The sequence below is a fragment of the Psittacula echo genome (assembly GCF_963264785.1).
Source record: "Psittacula echo genome assembly, chromosome: 1".
NCBI classification, from domain to species: domain Eukaryota; kingdom Metazoa; phylum Chordata; class Aves; order Psittaciformes; family Psittacidae; genus Psittacula; species Psittacula echo.
Genome location: NC_137735.1, coordinates 5897938 through 5923799, shown reverse-complemented (window position 1 = coordinate 5923799; position 25862 = coordinate 5897938). Strand labels below are relative to the sequence as shown.

The 25862-nt window shown below is 43.8% G+C and overlaps 1 protein-coding gene across 1 annotated transcript in view; it reads right to left on the bottom strand.

The window, feature by feature from the left end:
* Positions 1-22783, bottom strand: part of EIF2AK3 (eukaryotic translation initiation factor 2 alpha kinase 3) — a gene marked incomplete at its 3' end in the record, with an annotated part of 46331 nt that extends 23548 nt beyond the window's left edge. Inside the window, exons 1-2 of the mRNA XM_080620926.1 lie at positions 22589-22783; positions 15769-15898 (exon numbers count right to left, since the gene is read on the bottom strand). The remainder of the gene's footprint in view (positions 1-15768; positions 15899-22588) is intronic.
* Between the last annotated feature and the right edge of the window lie 3079 nt (positions 22784-25862).

Genomic DNA, 25862 nt, shown 5'->3' with positions numbered 1-25862 from the left:
TTTTCAAGGAGATCCTAGTTCGGAAGCATGAGTCATTGGCAATGAGTACTAAGGGACTTATTAAGAAACTCATTATCAGCATGATAGACCATAACTAATACTGTGGAGCCACAGTGGCTGTGCCCCTCAACAACAGTGAGGAGTTGTAATCCACATGATCTTAGCTTTTGAGGATATGGATTAACATGGAAGATTTTAATGCTTTTGCAGAACCCCTGTCCACTTGGGCAGTATCCTACAATGCAATTACATTAAATTCAGATACTTTACAGATTAGGACTTAAAGGCTACTTCTGGTACATGTGTATTAGTCACTTCAAACAAAATACTCCTGCTCAGACTCCAAGGCTCAGACGTGTATTACAAAGCCATACAAAAGATCCAGGTTTCTGGTTACTATTTCTGACCCACTGTGAGGATCTGAAACCACATCTTCTGCATGGTTAAAATTCTCTCTAACATGAAACTTTTTATTCCTCTAACTGGGTCACAGATGAGCAAACAGCATTAAGCAAAGTTGGGATTCACCTGAACAGGGAGGGAAAGACAGCTCTTGTACATGTGGGAGTGTTGTGACTAATACCTCTTCTTGCACCTCATTCAGAGAAGAAAATTAGGTGAGCTATCTGACAATGCTGGTGACTGTATTGAACGTCCCTAAAGGATCCAATCCTGGCTTTGAGGAGCCTCATGAAGACTGACAATTAAATCTCCTCTCAGGAGCACGAAGTGTAATTGAAGAGATGATCAAAATAAACCCCTGAGAGCAGCCACAAAGCTCTTCACAAAGCACAATGAGGTATGTCTTTTCCCTCCCAAGTATTTACCTTATGGCAAAAAAAGGCCAAGCATCCATTGCACGAGATCTGTGATGCACAAGAAATGTTGCATTATGGTCTACTACTGGGGAGGAAAAAACCACACAGAGCTCTCTACATCCACTTACAGAAATAAACCAACGAAAAAGGCAAGAACTTGTGTGGGGAGGGGTCATTTGTAGAAATCACCTGATCAGTGGAAAAATAAAGCAAACAAGTAAGGTTTACACAAACATTCCTACTCAAGAGCAGCCTTGTGATCCTGAGACACAAAGGCACGCGGATTTTGGAAAACACCTTTTGAAAAACAAAAGATGCCAGTGCCAAAGCTGCAGCTGTAACCATGGTGGAGCGTCCTGGTAAAACATACAACACACAGCAGTCATACCAGAAATCGGTTTTGTAATATATTCTTTCAGAAATGCATCATTTTGATGACAACTTTTAGCCTGTGCAGCTGTTACTTTGCATTAATAGGTCGAAGGAGGTGATCCTGCCCCTCTACTCTGCTCTCGTGAGACCCCACTTGGAGCACTGTGTGCAGTTCTGGTGTCCTCAACATAAAAAGGACATGGAACTGTTGGAACAAGTCCAGAGGAGGCCACGAGGATGATCAGGGGAGTGGAGCACCTCCCGTATGAAGACAGGCTGAGAAAGTTGGGGCTGTTCAGCCTGGAGAAGAGAAGGCTGCGTGGAGACCTCAGAGCAGCCTTCCAGTATCTGAAGGGGGGTGTACAAGGATGCTGGGGATGGACTCTTCATCAGGGACTGTAGTGACAGGACAAGGGGTGATGGGTTCAAACTTAAACAGGAGAAGTTTAGATTGGATATAAGGAAGAAATTCTTTACTGAGAGGGTGGTGAGGCACTGGAATGGGTTGCCCAGGGAGGCTGTGAATGCTCCATCCTTGGCGGTGTTCAAGGCTAGGTTGGATGAGGCCTTGGGTGACATGGTCTAGTGTGAGGTGTCCCTGCCCATGGCAGAGCGGTTGGAATTGGATGATCTTAAGGTCCTTTCCAACCCTAACTATTGTATGATTGCAAATCCTCTGTAAAGTTTCTTCCTGTATGTGGTCCAGACACCTGGAGGTAGTTTGGAGGCCCATGCTCACCCCCAGCAATATGAGATGCTCCATACAGAAATAAGAATTAACAGCAAAGGTTCTTTTTATAAGCAGCTTTCCAAATCTACAAAAGCTAAACCAGCTCTTGTACCAGTGATCCAGCACACAGAGCCCAAGCCTGGCAATCCCAGCCACCAACTGCCTTTAAGTCAGATCTTGAAGACATTCTACTGGCCATCAGTCAGCTAAATTCATATAGTATGGTCAAACTAGACATGTGCCAGTGGCAGCCACCTGCAAGTTCAGACTTGCAGATACACTTGCTGGAAGCTACAACTGCAATGGCTTTGTAATGTGGTGTGCTCCAAGGGCTGAAGACCATCCCATCAGTTTGTGAAGACAAGAGGCACAAACCGCCCAGGAATCACTGCTGAGCAAGGGAGACTTGTTAGGTAACTCTGCAAGCCCTGGGGACACCATGACACATGTCACCTTAAGCATCTCCCTTGTCCCAAAGCTCTTGCTCCACGGCCTGAGTAGGAGACTATCCACTAGCAAACAACAGACAACATATTGACCTTTTCTGGGAATCGCATCCTCAAATTCCCAACACACATGAAGCTCACTCAGCAAAACACACTGTGTACACCCAAGATATGGATCAAATGAGGTCACGGCTTGTATGCCTTCAAATGTTCCCAGACACTGGGCACTGCCTGCTCATCTATTAAACCCTTGGTCCCCACAAGCTGTATAGGACAGACGAGACAGTTTCGGTCAGCTCTGCTGATCACCTGCCCGTGCTCCCAACCTTGAGGGTGCCCACGGGAGCAGCACGTCCTGCATGACATTGGGAAAGAAAGGCTGAGAAAAGACACAACTGGTGCCAGTGAACACATTAGGAAAGGGAGCACAGGCAGCAGAATGAGCTGAATGCACTGAAAAGCAATTCCAGAGTACAAGCAGATGGGGTTAAACTGACCGTAAGTGCAAGCTAGACTTTTGGGTTACTAACCATCACAAAGGTGATATTTCACAACAGAAATAGAACAGTGGGGTGGGAAATCACCTTTCCAGATGAATCTATCTATAAATGGGATTACATGACACGGTGCTGACAAGGGACTGCACCTATTACCACAAAGGTCTTTTTTACTAAGATAGCTTCATCTGGAGCATGGGGCAGGTATGCAAATGTGCATAGTTGCAGGTGCCCACATAACAAAAAGCATTTGTAGCCACATGTTTTAACGAGCAGTTTTAGCCAGAGGCTTGAGAAAGCCATTAATAATAACAACCCCTCTCTGAGTTATGCAGCTCATTCTCTAGCACATCAGAGTCAGCAAAGGGACTTTCCTTGAAAGTACTAGGAACTAGCATCGGCATGCAGCTCAGGTAAAGGAATGACATCACCCTGTATCTCAAAAGCATTACCTCATCTCCTAATCCAAGGAGTGAGTCACCCAGGCAGTCAGCTGCAAATCTCTTGGCACAGAAAATGTAGGTTACCACGATGCACTTACACATTCCTCTGATCTGTCAATGTAAATAGCTATTTGTTCAGCTTCACTGGTCAGCAATATGGCACATAATTGTTAAGTGGCTTGTCTTTCAGAAGTAACACTTGAAAAAAAAAAAAACAACCACACAAACCCAACCCCACATTAACTCTCGAGCCCTAAATGAGACGCTGCTCTTTTGCTGGTGAAGAGTTTGAAGCTGAAGTTCTCCATTGGCTCGGCGCGGGGTGCCGCAGCCCTATCAGCAGCGCTGGCTGCTCAATCTCCAGGCCGACGGGTGAGGTAATGCAGTTACTAAAAAGCCTTCACAAAAAAAGAAGCAAAGAGGCATAACGATCCGAAATGGCATATGCTACCAGGGAATTTGCTGTCTAGACTTTACTGGAAAGGAGGGCACTGTATACGATGAGGTTTCACGGCAGGTTGATGGGTGCAGGAAGAAAGCTGCTGGGTTAAAGCCGTGGAGAGAAAAGGAATAAAGAAAGGAAATACTGTGTAAACAGAGATCAAAACAAGCTGAAGTATTAGAGCCTCCCTGAGCTGTTTAACAGTTAAGTGTGACATTCATTTCCCATGCCTAACGCTCTTTATCATATGAATCAAAAATCAAGCCTGCTCGCAGACAGACACATCTGACACAAGGCTGGTGCCAGACCAGTCAATATTAGCATCCTCAGAGGGCTGAACTCTCCAATAACTCCAAGGAAATAACTAAGCATAGGTGAAACATTTTCCTTACAATAGAAGTGTTATGTCTTTATGTTTTTCTAGCATTTCAGCTTGTGGTTTTCAAGCAGTAAACTGAGACCTTCATTCCCAGTTACCAATTATACTGACCCATAAGACCTTAAATCATAAGGGTACCAATGTTTTTCTTCTAAGATTATCTCTACAATAGGATCACTGTAATGAACAGGATCAAAGCCAACATCAGACATGTTCTTAAGCAAGCTACTTCTTTTCAGTCAGAACTGTCTTTTAAACCCAAGCAACATATTAAAAGCCACATATGGCAGCTTCATTCTAAAGGGTAGAAACAAGAGTCTGCACAAACAAATCTGGGAAAGAGAAAGCAATCATTATATGGTTCCACAGTTAAAAACAAAAAGCATAGGCATACAGTGATACAGGTAACCTATAAACGCTTACAGACTTTTCAGGTGAGGTAGATACATAGACATATACCCACTGGGCAGGGTCTTGAGATGTCCCTAGTTCAGGATGGTCTGGAACTGATTTATTGTCTGCTTTTTGGTATGCATACAGGCACATATCTGCACAGATGCACTGGTTTATGACTTCCAATATAAGAGGTTATTTCTCCTCTTCAGCTTGGATTTAAGGATGCTGATTTATCTGTTTTCCCTTCAGCTACCTGCAGAAATCCTTAAGTACAGGGTACTACAAGGATGACAGTGTGCTATTACTAACAGGTAAACCCTAATCACAGGAGTACACTGGGGATACGAAGGGGACAACTCATGTCTAAGGAGATATTTGTCTCCAAACTTTCTGCAAGGCCCACAACATCATCATATCCTTAAGCAGAGAACAAAGACTCAGGCACTTGTGGAAAACAAAGGCTGTTAAGATATTCCGCTGCCTAAAGCACTGTAAAAGAGCAAAGCGTTCTTCAGAGCATCCAGTGCTATTTAACCAGTCAAGGAAGAAGAAAATTGACTGCAAAGGGCAGTCCCTGACTTATATCAGTAAAATGACCTCCTGAGACATGTTCAAGGGCAACAAGGAAGCTGAAGCAGGAAATACCAACAGGCAGGTGATTGTTTTGTGTAGTCAAACTTTCCCTCTTGTAAATGCCATCACTTTTGATCTCAGCACTACACTTGTTTACAATGTGCATACCTGTTCCTTGCTTCCTCCTGTTTCTGTTAACAAAAGTATGTGCCCAAACCACCCTTAAGACCAGAACCGTGAGAAAGGCTGCACTTGGACATCTGATAAATCAGTATTTTATGGAGCAGATTATAGAGGCAGGATTAGGTAGCCTTCCTCCTCTGAAGTAAAAGCCAGCCTGTGCCAGAGCGGCACATCAGAGAAGCCAAGAAGTAGGTTTCATGTGAGCTGGGGTGTGACACACCGAAAGGGCACACAAACTCTGCATAGCAACAGTGAGCAGAGACGTTTCTCACACCTCGGGATGATTTTACCACAGGCTGTACAGCTCACCCTGTAACACAGTTCAGGGGACCCATCAAGTCACCAAACCTGGTGCCCTGCTCCTGCCCATGTTAAGATCCTTACGACAGAAGTTTCTCTCTATTACAGTCTTCCTTCTCCTTTCACCATCCCCCATACTCCACAAGCTGGTAGTTTCATTTTTCATTGCTTAGAGAAGACTGGGCTAAGGCTTAAACTCAGCTTTCATGGCCCTGTATTGTGTGTACGATGAGCACACGAAGCGATGCTGTACTCCTGTGCATGGATGAGTACTAGAAAACTTGTTTGAAAACCACTTTTTTCTCTCCCCTCAAAGTAACACCTGCAAAGTCCTTCCAACAACTGTAATAAATTACTACAGTTGGCATCTCTGTCATCATTCTTTAACTTCAGATCTTAAGATCTGATCAGGTGGAAGCTACCAGGGTCCTGATAAAACTATCTATTACATAAACAGTGTAAAGAGCAACAGATGACAGCAGCTCAGCAGCTTCAGAATTATACTCTCCGGTGTCAGGGGCACCGTATCCTATTCAGCTTGAGTTTGCCATTAGTCCAACTCTGTCCTCTGCTTTCCCTTGAAGAGCCATGCAGGGAACTGGAAGAACCACAGTGTGTTAACCAGACTACCCCAGCTTCAAATGAGATCAGGTCTCCAGTACTGTTTGCTGTGCAATCACAGACCCTTCTTCTGAAGATTAGCAAACTCAACCACCACCGTTACTTTAATCATAGTCAAACAAGACTTGGGGTTTTGACTACAGAGATGCCAGCCTGCTCTGCTGCCATGGTAACAGACTTTTAAAAACTGTTCTTAATAATAATAAAAAAACCCTGCACGGTGCTTTAAGAAAGACTTTATTTTGACATTATTCCATCCCCCCCTTGAACGTGGCAAGTTTTATTAACAAGAGAAAACTGCAACAGTCTTCTGGAACTTAAGAGCGGTCCTTCCTGAGACAAACTGCTGCTGCTGAGCCCATCACCGACCTCCTTAAAACTAACTGCACAAGGGAGATAAAGGAGGAAAATTAAGCCTTGCCTCTACAGAAACAGGCCCCATACAGCAGCTCATTGGTCACCACGTCAAAATTGGTACTTGTATGGTAGAAAGGACACACACTGGAGCAGTTTGTGAAGAGCTGCAGCCCATGGGAAGGACCCATGTTGGAGATGCCACTGTGTCCTGTGGGAGGGACCCCATGCTGGAGCAGGGGAGGAATGTGAGGAGTCCTCCCCTGAGGAGGAAGAAGTAGCAGAGACAGCGTGTGATGAACTGACCACAGCTCTCATTCCTCATCTCCCTGCACCAAGGGGTGGGAAGAGGTAGAGAATTTGGGAGTGAAGCTGAGCCCAGGAAGAAGGGAGGGAAGAGGGGAAAGGGTTTATTTTTCATTATCCTATTCTGATTTGATTGGCAATAAATTAAACTAATTTCTCTGAGTCTGTTTTGCTCCTGATGGTAACTGGTGAATGATCTCTCCCTGTCCTTATCTCAATCCATAAGCCTTTTGTTGTATTTTCTCTCCTCTGTGCAATACAACAGAGCAGCCTGGTGGGCACATGGCACCTAGTCAGGGTCGACCCACCCCAGTACTCTTCCAGTATTAGAATGTTTTAAAACAATGCTTTAACTCTACCATCACCTCCAGACAACCCCATCAAAGCTCTCTTGCAGATTACCTGGACTTTTATAGCACTAGCCAGGATGCTTCTCAGACAGATGCTTCTCTTCAGAGACGGGGAGGACAGGCACTAGCAGAAGCCCACGTCACCTTGGGGGTCCAGGATTTAAGCTGATCTCTGTTGGACTTTGTGTGCTCCTTCCCATGCCCTGCCTGGACAGGGAGGGTTTTTAGATACGGACACACAGTCCATGTCTATTGAAAAATTAAGTCACAGGGAAACTCCTATAGCAAAAGAGAGTCTGATACAGGAGGGGAATGGAACACGGCAAGTGCACAGTCTCCTCTTTCAAGGGTGCAAAGGAAGTAGGGTGCAGGAAACATGCAGTGACTCTGACAGAAAGATTAATAGTTACCTGCATATGGAGGATAAAGTCCAGAAGGATTCGGAAATGAGATGTCAGCGGCTGTGCTGCTTAGAGAGGAATGATTTGCTGAGCTGCCCAAAATGCTTAGTGCTTGAAACAGGCGTTTTCTTTTACAAAGATATAGACTAGAAGTTCAAAAAGGCTTTAGGGGAGAGTAATCACTTTGTTGTGTATTGGGCAGCTGAGCTCCAAATATCCAAGTTACCCATTGCCTGTGTTGAAACAGGTATTTGTCCAGGTATTACTTGAGCTGATCCATTTTAGTATCTGTAAACACTAGAACTGCTTAACACCCAATACAAAACCACGCAGTGTACTGTATATAACTAAATGACAAGCTCCCTCCCTATCCTTATCTTCACCCATGAGCTTTATATTGACCCATGAGGTGAAGGGTCTAGATAGAGCACAGGTCTGATGAGGATCAGCTGAAGGAACTGAAGTTGTTTAGCCTGGAGAAAAGGAGGCTCGGGGTGGGGGGGGGATGGACCTTATCTCTCCCTACAACTACCTGAAAGGAGGTTGTAGTGAGGTGAGGATTGGTCTCTTTTCCCAAGTAAAAAGCGATAGGACAAGAGGAAACAGCCTCAAGCTTCACCAGGGGAGGTTTAGACTGGAGATCAGGAACAATTTCTTCACTGAGAGGGTGGTCGGGCATTGGAACAGGCTGCTCAAGGAAGCAGTGGAGTCACCATCCCTTGGGGAATTTCAAGAGATGTGTAGACAAGGCCCTCAGTGACATGGTTTAGCGGTGGACTTGGCAATGCTGGGTTAACGGTTGGACTCGATGATCTTAAAGGTCTTTTCCAACCTAAATGATCCTATGATTCTATTATAAAAACAACTAAACAACAGAGACTAAGCTGATGGTAAACATCCTTTCCAAGCTTTGCAGTATTTGACCACGTCTGTGAGTGTGACAGATGGAAATTGTTCATAAACACTAGCCCAGGGTGACTCCAAGAAACTTGCCTGGCTGTACTGAAGGCAGAGCGTCACTTGTGAGGACCGGGGTTGAAAGCTCCAATATCACACAAGCCACAAGATCTTGTTCTGTTGCTTCCTACGTGTCTCTTACTGCAAGTTGTAATCCCCCCCAAACATCCTTGCAGTAGGAGCAAAAGAGCACACCAGCACTTTATCAGAGCTTTACCAGTGCTAACTGCATCAAGAGTCAGCAAGAAAAGCACCAAGCTGCAGATGTAGGAAGTCTTTTGGGTCTTCAATTGAACAAGACATTGAACAAATATGACTGGCTCTGAAGACATGCAATTCTGATAAATACATAAGACTACTTTGCCCTTGTCACCTCAAAAAAAGATGATGCTACATCATACTAACCACCAACTCAGCTCAGTCGCCCATCGGCAATTCCCCTTCTCCACAGGTTTACCACTTCACACTGAAAAGTTGGCTTGCATTTCCTAGAAAAGCACAGCTGCCAGCAATCCCAGTATTTTAAAACTCTCAGTCTTCTGCTGATGACTTTTTGTCCACTAAACATCATCAGAAGTTTTATTTCAGGAGAATTCCAAATTACACTTTTTAGTTTCACCAAGAAAGCAGCAAAGATCTGTACTCAGAAACCCACAGGTTGCTCTAGCAGGTCTCCCAAGCCTGTCAGCTCTCCATGGCCATGCACACCATGCATGTTTCCAGCAACAGAAATGAAAAGAACTGCTTGTGCCATCAGGAATCATAATACATCTATGTAGTTAAAGAGCAGTCACATCTATTCTCTGCTTGCAAAACACAGGCTCCACTCTCCTTGATAGCCCTAATAAGGCTATTGCAATTAGAATTTATCTTCCTTTGAAGTACAATTCTGGACGCTCACTTCTTATTCATTATGAGCTTTTCCAGGACCATTTAAGACACTAATCTCTCTCTCTCTACCGGCAGGCAGCATAGGATCACATTTCCTTGCCCTCCAGGGGAATTGAGATGGCAGCTGATAACCTGTCACTGGATCTTTTAGTACTGGGTATTCTCAGATTTAAACTGATCACCTCTCACCTGCAACAAAACTGTTATCAGTCCCCACATCTTGTGTTTCATTTAGTACAGTTTAATTCCATATCTATTACAGAAAACCTGTATGATAGAGAACTGGATAATGCCCCAGTTTTTCTCCATGGGAATGATGCCTCCAGCTATCAGAGCATCTGGTGATGCTTAGTACACAAAAACCAGGATCAGCTACAGGACACAGGGAACTCTACCAGAATATACTCTTTCAGACAACTAAAATTATACCACCTTACCTGCAAGGAAATAGATTTTCACTATATTAGTCACCGCAATAACAAGTCCATTGATTTACGCTCTGCCTGCTTGAACAGAGTGGCAATTTGGGGCTTTACATCTAGTCACAACCAGAAAGCTGGAAAGCAATTTCACAGCATTAATAGACATTGTTAAAAGTTTCATTCTTCACTTTGTTGAGTAAAACTTTGCTTTAGAAAGTTTTGTGCACACTCAAATGCTTAAAGAGAACTGATTTGTTACTCTGTGTATATGGAAGTCTGACCCCACTGCACACGACTTGCTCCTGCAAGCAGCCTGTACAGTCAACAAAGACTCTTCCAAGCACTAAAGATGCAGGAAAGATTGCTTCCATTGCTGATGTATCCTGTGTCAGATGTTTTAAAATGCACAAATACATTAAAAGTTAAGATGAACACTAGCGAGCCAGACAGAGCCATTCATTTTTAAGCAGGATCCAGACAGAAAGCCATCTTATAATGGAATGGTTTGGGTTGAAAAGGACCTTAAGATCATCCAGTTCCAACTCCCCTGCCATGGGCAGGGACACCTCACACTAAACCATGCCACCCAAGGCTCTGTCCAACCTGGCCTTGAACACTGCCAGGGATGGAGCACTCACAACTTCCCTGGGCAACCCTCACAGTAAAGAACTTCTTCCTTATACCTAACCTGAACTTCCCCTGTTTAAGTTTAAACCCATTATCCCTTGCCCTATTGCTATAGTCCCTAATGAAGAGTCCCTCTCTGGCATCCCTGTAGGCCCCCTTCAGCTATTGGAAGGCTGCTCCGAGGTCCAATTTCTATTTTCTCAGGATGTTTATATAACTTGCACTGACTCTCCTCTTTGTCTGTCCTGTGACTGTCGGCAGTGTCGGAACAGATTTATAGAGATTTAATAGAAATCAATAATATTCAGCACTGTATTCAACAGCTGTTACAATAACCTTTTAAGTGAAAATACTCAAGTCTGACTGACAGGCTTAAGTACTCCCCACCCATGCTGAAAACAAACATATCTCAGCTTTCTGTTGGATGATATTTACAGGCAGTGACTTAACTGAAAGATAACTGAAGTAGAAAGGCATGGACCAAACAAACCCCTCATTTCTATTGAGGTTCATAAAACGCCGCTGCAGAGGTGCCCTAAAGTGGTGGGTGAGACTCTCCTAAAACTGATGTCACAAGATTCCTCTTTCAAAGAGACAAATTATTTACCCTCCCCTAACTATGGGAGGACACATAAAAGAATCCAGAAATCACAACTGGAGCCCCTCAGAGGGCGTTTCAACCTGTTTTCTTGGCCTGACCCACTTCAATGTGGGTTTTGCAATTCCTCCTACACCAGAATGTAAGAGGCCAAAGGATGAGAGTTGCTGATGGTTTTTCCCATGCTCCCAAAGCAACCCAGGACAGCTTTTGGATCTCTGGCTTGACTGAGTACAGAGCTTGTCCTATCCAATGTGCAGGGAGGTGCAAGTAGTGGACACCTTACATAGATTCCCAGGTGTTTGGACACCTCACAGCAGAATTTAGTATTTCTTTTGGGGAAGACAAGCACTGAAAAATTGAAAATGTTTATGATGCTGATAAAGGGTAAGCAAAAAGAGGGGAAAAAAGGTAAAAAATAAAGAGAGATGCATTCATACTGTACATTAAATCTTGTCACTAGCTGAGCTTTGGAGATTTTAAAATCCTTTCCCAACTCACTGCTCAAAGCATGAGCCTCTGCAAAGGGCAAGAAAAGGAATAATCTGCTAAAGATATCTATGAGTTCACTTTGCCTACAATGCAATTAGTTTCAGCTGACTTCAGTATAAAACTCCTTTGCATCTCCACATTTCTCTGGAGGAAAACATATAACACTGAGCTAGTCCACAAAAACATGCCACTTACGTGCAAAAAAAGATTATACAGATATTGAAGTTTGCAGACAAGTTGATTTTACGTGGCCATCACAATGAAAAATAGGAAGAACTTAATATATATGAGTGCAATCTGAAGCTACTGAGAGCTTCTGGGGGATAAGGATGTTGACATGATTTGTGACATGACATAAGCCAATTATTTCATTTTTCCAGGATACAGTGGTATCTTCACTACGACTGCGCTAAATATCAGCCTTGTGGACTGAAGCTCTGTTTGCCCCATGATCCCCAATCTCTCACATAAGGAAGTAAGATGCTTACTTAGGGATTAATCCGTAACAGCCAAATCATGAGTCAATGTAGTTACTTTTACCAAGTACAACCCAGTGTAGCCTCTGCCCAGAGCACTGAAACTGCTACAACTGGAGCAGCACCTTCGGGTTGAACTCCCTGCAGGGTTTCTGACCGTGCAGAAGGAATGTGTCAGCTGTGAATGTATTGTTAAGCTGTTACTCTCACACCATCACCACAAGTATCCTGCTCACTCTCCTCTTCCTCAAAGATCAGCTACCAGCTTTTTCACAGGAGTTCTCTCTACCATTTATCCAGTCCACAATAGGATTTTCTCCTGTCTCCATCTCTTCTCCAGCCTTTCCCTGTCCCATCAGTCATGCTAGTCACTAGTGGTTAGTCATCTTAATACACAGGCAAGTTCACACTTTCATTTCTCCCATATAATAGATCCTCATAAAAGAAGGAGACAGAAGCCCATTAAGTAATTCAGTGTAAAGCTATGCAGGTAACAGAATGCAACACCCTCATTAGTAAAAAACAACAGTCTCATAATGATGTGCTATGAACCATTTCCACTACTTGAGAGGCAGTTCTCCCTTTTCATTATGATTAAGCATCATTATTTAACAGGCTCATTCTCCCAGAAGTATTCTTGTCTGTCTAAGTACAATGTATTCATTACAAAGCTAAATTTAAAAGAGTAAATTAAAGTGGTTTCATTAAAAGTAAGCTCCCTTTCCTAAAAGTTGAGATTCAATGACTTTACCCTGAACTTCAACAGGCAATCTTTGAGTGCAAGTAACAAGAAATCTTGGAGTTGTAAACATGCAGCTGTTATAGAGAAGGACCCAGTGGATAAGGAAAGAGTTTATAAACTCTTATGCACAAGACTGAAATGCAGAGTCATAACTTCTCAGCACTGGCGCCCTGATCATGATTATTTATGTTGGAGCTTAGAGTTAAGGATTGAATTTTATCATTTTCGTAACCCAGCCACACAATACAGCAGCTTTTCCTTTCTAATTGATCTGCTCACATGACAAATAATGAACATCTCACTTGTCAGTGTCTTAAGCAGCAGTTTCAGAATCTGAAGTGTTTGACAGAGCTGCTGGAACAGTTGAAATTTTACTACCTCACTTTCTTAATTAACACATGAGCTCCAGACAGCCAAGTTGACATTTTACAGTTAGGCAAAGGAAATAACTACAGGTCTATTCAACACTGCAGGTTTGAAGAGCTCATGTCTTTTCTTAAAAGAGATTCAATTACTGCTTTTGCACTAGGACCTGGAAGTACAGTTCACTGCACTCTCACCCAGGGTAGGTGAAAAACCCCACATCAAAACAATTCAGCCACAGCCGCATGTGCTTCCCTCACTCCGAAAGAACACAAATCTTTAACACTGCAAGTGTAAAGCAAAAAGAGTTTTTCATCTGCTGTTTCTTGCAAGAAAATATAAGGCTGACAGCTTACATAATGATACTGGTTTATGATGAAAATAATATTGTGGTTGCAAGCACACAGACTTTTTTTTACCTCAAAAATGTTCAAAGAGGAAGAAAAAGCCTCAAGTTAGTTTGAGAGGGTAAAATTTAACATGCCACATGCCCAAATCAGAGAGCAAATATGCTGAGCAGGGAGATGACAGACTCCGAGGCTTTAATTCGTTTACTATTTTGACCCAAACCAGAACTCTCCCAACCACTTCCATGAGGCCAATTTTAATGAGTGAGTGACATTACTCTAGATTCACTGCATGGAAGCTTTCAGCTGATATTGACAGCAGATTAAACTTAAATGTTTAAAATAAATATTTAAATGTTTAAGTGTAGCTTATTTGGAGTGTTCATCACTTGTTTCTTGTTAAATCCTGCCTTATCTTAACAGCATTTGTTTACATGACAGTAAGTCTAAAAAGGCCCATATTCATAACGCTCAACGGCTTCTAACAGGCCAGAATGAAGTTTTACTTCCAAAATTAGTTCTCTCATAGGCTCTGCATCTTAACTGCCAAAACCCATCAGTGCCTTTGGCCATGGCTGTAGAAAGGAAACAGTTTGGAAGCCCATCTGAAAATGTCCTACATGCATAACAAACACCCTTTTACACTGTAGCTTTATGACTTCCACAACCTACTAACTTGTAGCCATCAAAAGGGAATTAAGTATTGCATAGCCAGATGACAATTGTTGCCTAAGGACAGACCTGTTGTTTCTACAGTTATACTACATTGGAAAAGATCAGAATTCAACATACCAATTAGTATCCAGTGCCTGGCTTCTCAAAATCTTTATAAATCTGCGCTTAAGTCCTAATTTGTAGTGAAAAATTAAGTTTATATTTGCACATATTTCAAATGTGTGGTTCTGCTTTCACTGTGGTCATCAGAAACTCTGTGCAACATCAGATGAGAGACCAAAGATCTAAGTATCTAGTATTGAAACAGCTCTGAGGGACTCCAGTTTGTAACTGACACCTTCCTCTTTATAGAGCTTTTTACAGTTCTCTTTACAGTTTTTGTTTTGTTTTCAGTTCTGCTCTGGAACATGTTTCTGGGGAGAAAATTCTTTCCTAAAGTAGTTTTCCTTAAACACAAAAATACAACAGCACAAGTTCTACAGAGTTACATCTGTAACTAAAATTCTGTCTCAGATACAGAGAAACAGGAGTTAGTATTCACATTACTGTTGCAATCTGAGATACTTATTATTAGCTCTCATACATACACTACCACAGCAACAGACCAATCTTTCCTTAAACTACTTGATACCAAAACAGAGGTCTGTAAACAGACAGCAACAACGAACCACAAGCAAGAAGCTCACACAGTCTGAATACCCCTGAATTCAACTTTCATTTTCCAATGCTCACCATGCAAAAAGCATGATATAGGACTGGTCATCAAACTCAACCACCCATGACAGTGGAGGACCACACACTTTGTCATCATCACAAACTATGTCTTAGTTGGTGTATTTATTCTTCCTAACTCTAGGAGGGAATGACTCATGGAACTCACTTCTTCAGAATAGGAAAAAAAGAGGTAAGAAGACTTCCTTCTAATTTCTACTCTAAGTTTCATCAAACTAATGGTGGAAATAGCATCAAACAAGAAACTTATCTCTTTAAATTTCCTTCTTACAGTTCATCAGCAAGAAGTGATGCAACCCTTTACCCCTCTATCCTTCAGGATGACCTTCAGCGCTCCAGTTAATTGCTAACACATTCTGTTTCATAGGCCCCTTATCCAGTATATATACAAAAAACCCCAACCAAACAGACAAAACAATCCTTTGTTTATTTATGAAGTCACAAGGACTTTTCTTGAGGGAAAAGAAAAGAAGCCAGTACTTGCCAAAACATACTCTAGCAATACAAAGTAGATGACCCTTTCATTTGCTTCAAATTGCAAGTAACTTATTTTCAATCAGGAAATATATACAATTCCCAAACTCGGTTACATCATCTAGTTTGGTAGTTATCACATAGCGTCAGTCACAAGACTAAAATGCTGACACACTCATGTTTGAAATGGCAACATGCTGTAAGCACTCATAAAACAAAGTTTGAGAATAGCTACCAAACTTGACCCAAACTAAGTCTGTTGCATCAGTGAGCACCTATCACATATGGAGGCAGTTGCTTTCATTTGATCACAGAAAGTTCTCTTTGTAAAGATTTACTCAGAAAAGAGATTAAGCCTTACCTCCGGTTTACTGAGACTGGATGATACAAGAGAACCTGATCCCACATCCAGATCCCACTGTTTTCTCCCACTGTTTTCTGGGTCCAGGGCAGCAATTCGTCCATCCAAAGTGCTGATAATTACTAGGGATCTGCAAGTTAGAAGCATTCACAGTCAAAACCACAGCCATATGGAGTTTCTCTGTTAGCTGCTTTCTATATTTAATAGAATGCAACTCCAACTTTAAAGTTAAGTCTACATATTCTGCAAAACAGCAGTTTCACTGGTAGCTCTACCTAGACCAACAAGCAAGAGTAGAAAAGTTGAAGTCCCTGGCTGGATGTCACAAGCTAATTCAAATGATGTATGATGCTTTCAGAGTTCTGCTTCAGGGGAAAATAATTGACTTTTTGCTCCCAAATGCAGGTGTTGCACCGAATGAGATCATCATCTTTTGAGATATTTATATGAACTGTGTAAATCCTATTTCTTCCAGTATCTTCTACACTGATCTTTATTACATCGTTTCAAAACAACCTAAACCTGAAAATACTAAACCCAGCAAATCAGTACGTAAGAAATACTAACTTGCAATTAAGTTTCCAACACTTCCGGATGAAACATGGAAATCCCAAAGATTTTACAAGTCTTAGAATAAAACAAGTCTTGCCTAAGGCATACACAGGACACTTGAAACAACCTCCAACATCTGCAGACAGGAAAGCAAGAAAACTGCCTTATGCAGCTTAGCCTTTAGGTAGCCTATCTGTCTAGGGATACACGGCAATGGCAGGCTAGCTGTTTATTTCTACAGTGCATGAAGCTCATCAGGCTTTAATATATCTTGCTTCTTACACAGCCATACAGTGAGAATAAGCAGTTCTGGTTGGGCTACAATCCAGCCATTAAAATAAAATTAAAACAAAATAAACAACGCATCAGAGACAAAACACTGACAAGGCATTTTTGAAGGGCCTTTTATTTCTCCTGAAGATTGTTTTATTCCGACCTGGAAAAGCTGGGATATGTTGGCAGTTTTGGTTTGCAGCAGGCTTCCAGTCTTCAAAGGCTGCGGGAGAAGAGCTTGATCACTTCTACAGACTGGTTGCATTGAGGGGGGCTGGATCTAGTGACCCAGAAGGACCTTTCTAGACATTGATTTCAATGGGAATAAGGAACTGTGCCAATAAACTTGACAAGGAGATTAACTGGTTTGGGGTGGGGGGAGGTAATGCACACAGAGACATGTATGAATCACTACTTTAAACAATAAGGAACACTAAATGATTGTGTGGAACTGAAGCCAAATATGTTCATTTGTCCAAAGTTACCAGTGTAGAAGATGAAGTTTAAAGAGGAAATGATGGCGGCTATCCTTTTTCTGTAAGGTGGGATAAACTAAAATCATGATCTTAAAAACATGTTCAAAGATAGGGGCTTAATACATCACCTATAACAAATGCCATGTAAAACATTGCAGTTTTACATGTAAAAGTAACCCACATATTTTATAGGGCCTTATACTTTACTGTAGCACTGTATTGCTAATAAATAGGAAATTATATGCATCTTTAACCTGCACCAAAAGTAACACAGAGGCTTCACTTCTGAAGGTGGCCAAGCATCATATTCCTCCAAAACCTTAGCTTCACAGATAAAAAAATACCAATTGTGCAAATATTTGAACAGTAGAATACATCAGGTTTTATAAGCTGAGTACATACAATTATTCCAACTGTACAGAAACCAGGACCAGGTTAATAATAAACCCGATTGCAGGAGACTGTCCTCAAGCACTGTAAACAAGTGCTTGCACACTGAAGGCCTTGGACACACATTTAACAGAATCTGTTTGCTTTGTGGTAAAACAATTTCTCTGAAGCCTTTTAGCATTGCATAAAAATATTATTCCAAGTGGGTCTATTTAAATGTCGATCCAGCTGACAACTAGGTTATAAAAAGGGTAGAAATGTTGCTAGAACGGAGGGAATTTTGGCAGTAAAAATCCTAAAAATCATACTGTGAAATGTTTCCTTCCCATCTATTCCTATTTTTTCCTTACATTATTCTTATATATTTTTCCTTATGTTATTCTTATATAAGAAACATTCCTGTATTTCTTCCCACTTGACTTCTCCCTCAAGTAATGAATGTTTTATGCCTTTGTATCTTACCTTTCGATATTTTCCTTTCCCACCACATGCAAACCTCAGCCTTCTCAAAGAGTTCTCTCATTATTATCCCTCACCACTGTCAGCCAAGATGGCAGGTACTTGCATTGTGACCTCTGGTCACCCAAATTGTAGTGTAACTGCACTTGCTTTTAAGATTAGCTGATTAGGAAAGGGGGGGATCATCCTTTAGAGAGAACCTTTGTACCAGCAGTACATACTTTGAGAAACTGGTTTAATCTTCTGTTTCCACATAGCCTAAAAATCCTGACTTTTGAGTGCAGTGGTACTCTATCAGCCCCCTTGGCCACTAGCTCTATAATGGACTTTGAGAAATTCCACCTTCTGAGCAAACACTGTGATGAGACAGACAGGAGCAGCTTAGCTATACATAGATCTTGCATGAACTGGAACTAGGTGCAAGAAAAACACTCATTTCTCTCTGCTTTTTTAACGAGTGGTACATTTTGAACCAAATAGTCATACTTCTGGTCCCATCTTCATCTTAATCTTCAAAAATAATCATGTATGTTAGAAAGGATCTGCTAGAAATCCTCAGTCTTATAATAATGAATAAGGATTTGTTACTTACTCTATTTTTCTATGAAGTCTTAATATCTGTTCTCCCAATCTCTGTTTAATTCTAGTGAGTTAAAATCCTGTCACTTGAACTGTAATTGCTGTAAGATCTGCAATTTGTCTACATGTGCCCTAGAACCATGCTAATGTTACACTTTCTCACTATGAGATCTTCCCTTTTCCAACTTTCTCCCCTTTTCCTGTGAGATTCCCCAGCTCGCAGCTTTGCATACTGACAGTATGAAGTGGTGACAAGAGATCTTCCCATCTTTCAAGTAGTCTAATCAAGCACTAAATTAACACATCCTGATAAAAGCAGTTTAGGCAACTACTTCAAGGAACTATTTCAAAGCTTAAAAACAGGCAGGAAACTTGCTTTTTGCCACCCCACAGTGCTACTCTGTTCACTGTAGCACATTATGCCTATTTCTTACAGCAGCAGTAGAACAAAGAGCCACCCTTTCAGCCACCTCTTTGCAAGCCTTTGCTGGCCAAAGAGGTGCAGACTGTACCTGCAATTCCATTCCATTGAACTGAAATGGCAATATTCTGGATGCAACTTTATGACGCCTGATCAACAAGTTGCAAGGAAAAGGAAATCCTGCATTAGCTTGGTTAAGCCTGTTACACTCTTTTAATCTCTGCACAGTTATACCTTATCACTGCTTTATGAACACCACCTCCTGACTGGAATAAAGCTTCATAGCAGCCTTCCAGTATCTGAAGGGGGGCTATAAGGATGCTGGGGATGGACTCTTCATTAGGGACTGTAGTGATAGGACAACGGGTAACGGGTTAAAACTTAAACAGAGGAAGTTTAGATTGGATATAAGGAGGAAGTTCTTTACTGAGAGGGTGGTGAGGCACTGGAATGGGTTGCCCAGGGAAGTTGCGAATGCTCCACCCCTGGCAGTGTTCAGAGCCAGGCTGGACAGAGCCTTGGGTGCCATGGTTTAGTGTGAGGTGTCCCTGCCCATGGCAGGGGGGTTGGAACTGGATGATCTTAAGGTCCTTCCCAACCCTAACTATTCTATGATTCTATGATTCATGACTACCTTGACCAAAGAAGCCAGCTTCCAATAATATGGCAGTATTCTAACAACAATACCAAACTAAACCTCAGTTTCAGATATCATCCCACATATAACATTACCCATTTTAACATCAAAGGTAAAAAGGTCAAAAGTCACAACTACAATGCCAAGGAACGGAGGAGGATAGAAACAAACTGCATCAAATTCCTGAAACGGCAAGATATTTGTTAAAAGTACATCACAGACTGTGCTTGGGGAGTGAATCACATCACACAGACACTAGGGAAGGCAAAAAAAAACCCATCAACAAACCCTCGAACTGCAATAGCCTCCACAAGCCTGGACCAGAGCATCACAACAAAATGAAAAGACACAAAAAGGAAGCACTCCAAACTAGGCAGTTACTTAAATCCCTCAACCAGACACCTGAAAAATGAACACCAGTAAAATGATGAAGACACATTTCACCTTGCCTCGAGCTGCTGCTCCAGAGCATCGACCAAGTGTTGGAGAAGAAGAAAAACCCTTCTGGGCCCTTACAGATGGCCAGCAGAAGGGCTAAAGCAAAGGGTCAGTAGAATATAGGAAATATGAAGGTATCTGTAATCACAGCAGCTGGCAGAGACTAAGCTGATCCTATACAGTTAAATTTTATTTGCCCTTTGTCAATATGAAAACACATCTGGACATATTTCCCCCAGCCCAACCATCCACAAACAGCCTCTATGAAGTGTTTTCTTACCATTTCCTACCCTCCCTTGCTCACAGAGTTGAGCTTGTTATTAAAGTGCATTTATAAGGTTCCGCCTTGAAACTATGAAAAACATCTACTACAAACTTTCACATGCATTGACAAAAGGCCAGTCCTGAGCCTTAAAACCATTGTTTATATCCCATCATGAACACAGCCCACTTTTGGAGATCGGATGGCCTCAGGCTCTGTTCTACTTTACCGAAGTGAAGGTATCTGATTTACCTAGCAACAGAAGCACAGGGTTAAGACTGCAAGGGAAGATGTAAACAGGATAGAGGAGGAGCACTTATTTAGCTTATTTACAGCCTTTCACTGCACAAAAAACTTGTATTTATTCAAATCAGTTGGTTTTCTTAGAAAAAGCAGAACTCCCGATCCTTTTGGTACAACATTTACCACTATTACTGTTTCAGTTTAATAAAAACCTGAAACAACAACAAAACAACCCTAATATTCTCAACACAATTTGGAACATCACAAATAGGGCTGTTTGTCAGACTTGAGCTCTAAACAGCTATTCCAGTTTCAACACCTGAGTGTTTGTACATAAACAGCACAGTAGCTCACTAACCCTCACATTTTCTTCTAGGAAATTAAAGAAATCCTCAACCCCAAGATGAGGACATTCATTTGCCTATAGCAAAAATAGTTGGGGGTTTGGTTTTGGTGGGGTTTTTCAGATTATACTGACCTGTTCTATTACATGGATATTTTATTGCTGAAGAACACTTAACTGAGGTGAGTAGAGATCTCACAATAGAAATAATAAAAAGGAGCAGGCTAATACAATGGCCAGGCAGCCATCCTATTTCTATTTGATGACAGCAAATCTATTTCTCTGTACTAATCAATTAGATAATAGCCACATTTAATCTCAGGCTTAAATTACCACACTGAACATCTTTGGTGTGTTTTACTTAGCTCTAGTGGTCAAAGAGAAAATTCATCTTTAAACATTTTGAAGGCTAAACAAATCAAGGTCTCATTAAAAATTGAATACAGTAGAATTGTAATAAACCGGGTAGGAATTTGATGACCTGATACACAAAGGAATGATCCTGCTGCTAAAAGGTGAACAGATCTTCCTCAAAGAAAACAGGATGCCAAGTTATCAGCCAGTTTCTAAGTGAATGCTTGGGCTTTTCATCTTCGGAATAGCTTCTCAAATATAGTAGGCATTTAGTCATGCTCTTCTTCCTTTAAACTCTGACTGTGGTTTATCACCTCATCTTTCTCAGCCAATTCAGAAACAGCCTGGGAACAGCTCAGTAACATTTCTGCACTTGAGTCATTCATTAAAATCGTCCTTGTGCCAGAGCTTCTTGCCACATGTGTTTATTAAGGATTTTATTTCCCTTTATTATAATGTGAAACTTGTTCGGCAATTTGTCTTGCATGCTTGGCTTCCCTTCAAGCACACACCAGTGTCTGTTTAATCACCAAGTAAACAGGAGAACTGCATTTTCTTTACAAGAAAAAGAAAAGGTGACAGGAAGGGATATGATGTTCTGAACAACTGCAAGTTGCAGGTGTTGGAAAAAGTTTAGACTACAGATGCAGTGCTTTACAGCACTGCCACCAGGTAACAAATCGAGAACGGACTTGGCATTACTCGGTTAAGTAGACTATTATCAGGGTAAGCAGACTGGCCAGACGATACTTAGCATGACATCCAGCAGCTTATCTCTCTAAGAATTAAGGCACCTTTTCTACTTACTAGCAACTACTGAAAGGAACAAGTACCTCAGGTGAGGTACTGCAGGCAGTACCCTGTCCTTTCTGCTGCATCTCCTCCTTGCCCCCCTGTCCATCCTGCCCATCCCCGCAGCGTTACTCCCAGCCCCACCACGGGACTCATCTCTTCCACCCCTTGCCCTGCACCTCTCCTCCCGCCTTCAGACACTTCCCCGCTTGTCCCCACCGCTCAGCCAGCTCGCACCACCCTCGTTTCTCCACGCACTCCCTTCCCAACGCGCTACTCCCATTACGAACAATCTATAGCCCAACTCTCTCACCTCTCTGCTCCCTCTCCGCGCTCACTCCTGCACGACCCTTCCCTGCACACGACCCCCGGGGCCGTGCAGCCCCTTTTCCACATACACACACCCCAACCCTATAGATGCTGACCGTCCCCCGGGCACCCCCAGCCACTGACCCTGGACACTACCCCATGGGTACCGAGCACCCCAAACCGGAAGTTAACCCCATGTGCAGCATCTCTACACGCTGAGCCGCCATCCGGACAACAGAGCTCCGCTCCGCAGCCCCGGGCACCGATCCTCATCCCAGTCACCGACACCCACCTGCCGCCGGTCCGGGCCTCTCCGCTCTCCTCAGCCTCCTGCTCGCCGGGCGCCGCGGTGGCCACGCCGGCCTCATCATCCTCCACCGTCACGTCAGCAGAACCGGCCGGCAAAGCGGCGGGAGCGGCGGCCGCCCCTAACCCGAAAGCGGCCTCCACAGCCGCGACATCGCTCGGCGGCGGCGGCAGCGCCTCCGGGCCGCCCGCCGCTACCCCCAACAGCACCAGTACCGTGAAGGCGGCCAGAGCGCTGCGGCACAGCGGCCCCCGCATGGAGGGGCCCCGCTTCGGCCACCGTTAGGACATGAACGCTGCCGCCAACACCGCCGCCACCACAGAATGGGCGCACACCGCAACCCCGCCCGCCCGCCACGTACCGGCACTCCGCGCGCAACCGCCCCTCACACCACCGCCCGCCCCTTCGCGGCGCGGAAGAAGCTCATTGGTCCGGCGCCACGCCGCTCCTCCCGCCTCTTCCCTTTGATTGGCCAGAGAGGAAAGGAGCGGCGTTTGTCAACAGAGCCGCCGGACCAATGAGAATCACACCGCTCTCTCTCCTCCTTCTACCGCTGTTGCTACCAATGGGAAGTGCATGATTCACCGAGCTGCTCTGCGATTGGCGGAGCGGGCGCGCCACACGTGCTGCTGACTGGCGCGCCGGGCGGCGCGGCCCCGCCCCTTCCCGGACGGTCCTCGGCTGGAGACGTGGCTGCTCCTCCGCGCCGGCGGGGCGGGGCTAGCGGCGCGTACCACCCGGCGCGCAGGACGGGGGGGAGAGGGAGAGAGGACGGATGAAGTGCCCCCCCTCCGTAGGGGAATGGGCTCGTCGGGCGGGAACAGCGGAGGGCGCTCTGAGGGAACCGGGGCCGCGATACGCGTGTGTGAGGCTGAACCGACGTGGCCAGGCTCCGCTGAGGTGTGCATGAGGCACCTTCTCCCGGCCGCAGTGGTTTATGTTGCTTAAAGGACCTTCTCCAGCTGAGCCGTGTCCCCTTCAGGAAAGGTTCCCCTCAGGAGTTCGTTCCTCAAGGTGATGGCTGCCCCGCCTGGCCTGGCTTCAGTGGAGCAGCATGCCTGGGTCCCCTCGCTACAAGAGAGACATTGAGGTGCTGGAGCGGGGCCAGAGAAGGGCACGAAGCTGGTGCAGGGCCTGGAGCACAGTGTGATGGGGAACGGCTGAGGGACCTGGGGGGTTCAGTCTGGAGAAGAGAAGGCTCAGGGGGGACCTGATCGCTCCCTACAACTGCCTGACAGGAGGATGGAGCCAGGAGGGGCTGGGCTGTGCTCCCAAGGAACAAGGGATGGGACAAGAGGAACCGGCCTCAAGCTGCACCAAGGGAGGTTTAGATGGAGCTGAGGAACAATTCCTGCCCCAAAGGGTGCTCAGGCATTGGCACAGGCTGCCCAGGGCAGGGCTGCAGTCACTGTCCCTGCAAGTGTTCGCACCCCGTAGAGACAAGGCCTCAGTGCCATGGGTTAGTGGTGGCCTTGGCAGTGCTGGGGAACGGTTGGACTGGATAAGACTGGTCCTTTCCAGCCTGGCTGATTCTATGTGACACAGCATGGTGACTGGTAGGCCCGAGAACACCTTCCCCAGCTTGTTGGCCAGATGTTGCAGCAACCTTGAAATCTATCTGTGGTATATTCAACTCATGTTCCCTGCATGTATTCACAGATTATGATTTCCTTTATCAAGCAGATCACACCTCTGCATCCTTCAGGAGGTGTGCCCCCACTTACAGCAGTTACCGCTATCCCCATCGCTTTGGGGAGCAGGAGGGGCTGCTCCATCACATCCTATCACCAAGGCTGGCTGTTGCCCACATCAGCAGCCTATAGGCTGCAATGGATCATGTCCTGACTTGTGGTGCTACCTTTAGCCTTTGTGTCAGTATTCACCCCTTAGAGGTTGTTTATCAAGCCACACCTTTATCTTCTTTATAGCCAAATAAGTTACAAACTCTTCAGTTGCAAATGTAAAGCATCTCCTCCAGTGCTTAAATTACATCTTTATGCCTCTCCCTTTTTCCATTCTTTTCAGCGTTGCATTTCAGAATGTGGAGATGAGGGTGCTGTGTTCATCTGTCTCCAGCAGTCAGGAAGGCTCCAGTATATCCCTAAGGATGCCTCCCCTTTGCAAAGGGGCAAAGGCTGACTGTAGGCCATTAGAGAACGCACAGCACGATGCTTTTCTTCCTCTGTGTACATATGCATCCTTGAGCTGTGTGGCTTTGCATCTGACTGCTTTATGTGGCAGTCCTATGTCAAAATCCTTTAAACAGTTTATTGCACCTTCCAGAGGAAATGGAATTCTTTGGTGTCTTCATGAAACGTGAAATGAGATTTCTGTTAGACCTCTGACTGGCATTACTAATTCTTTAATGAGTCATATATAATTTCTTCTGGTATTTAGCCAGGAAGTGGTTGCATACCATACAACTGCAGACAGATATCAACCTGGCACCTTTTAGCTTTATAGAATTGCCCTGCTATTTCAGAGTTTACTAAAGATGAATGTCAACAGACAAGGGGTCTCCACAGGCAGCTGTTTCAGAGCCACTGGGCCACAGCTATCCCTAGAAGAGCTTCACTGGCTACTAATGGACTGAAATTTATCACATCACTGTTAAGTAATCCTCCCACATATCCTCCTGCTTCTTTGCAAACATAGATCATAACTGTTCAATGAACACTTCTTCATCTTTATTGACATTTTAGTCATGTCCATCTAGTAATGTGTCTGCACTATCACTAAGGTTTTCTGGGATTTAGCCTTGCCAGCTATGGATTTCCTTTGATGTGCTTCACTTCCAATAACTACTCTGCTTCTCATAACTTCTCATTTATACCAACACTCTTTTATTTCCTGCTTTCCCCATTTTGGCTATTCATGTTTCATTGTGAATCACTCTCTCCAGTCCTCTCATAAACCAGGAATTGGCAATGTGTTTGCTCTCTTGATTTTTAAATTGTGGCTCTTTGATCGCTCAGTGAACCCTTTTTAAAGAGCTTGTAATTGTCATTTTTGGACTTCTACCTACATTTTTCTTCCTGCTTTCTTTTCTGATGAGTTGGAAATAGAGCTTCTATTTTGCTAGGCAAACCAAGCCAAAGGCTTTTATTCTTCCCTTATACTGGCTCTCTGCTGCTCCCTCGTTCATCTCACTAATTGTCCCTAGCACTTGATCCCATTTAAATTAGGCTTTCACAGAATCATGGAATTCCAGGTTGGAAGGCACCTCAAGGCTGAACAGTCCCAGCTCTCTCAGCCTTTC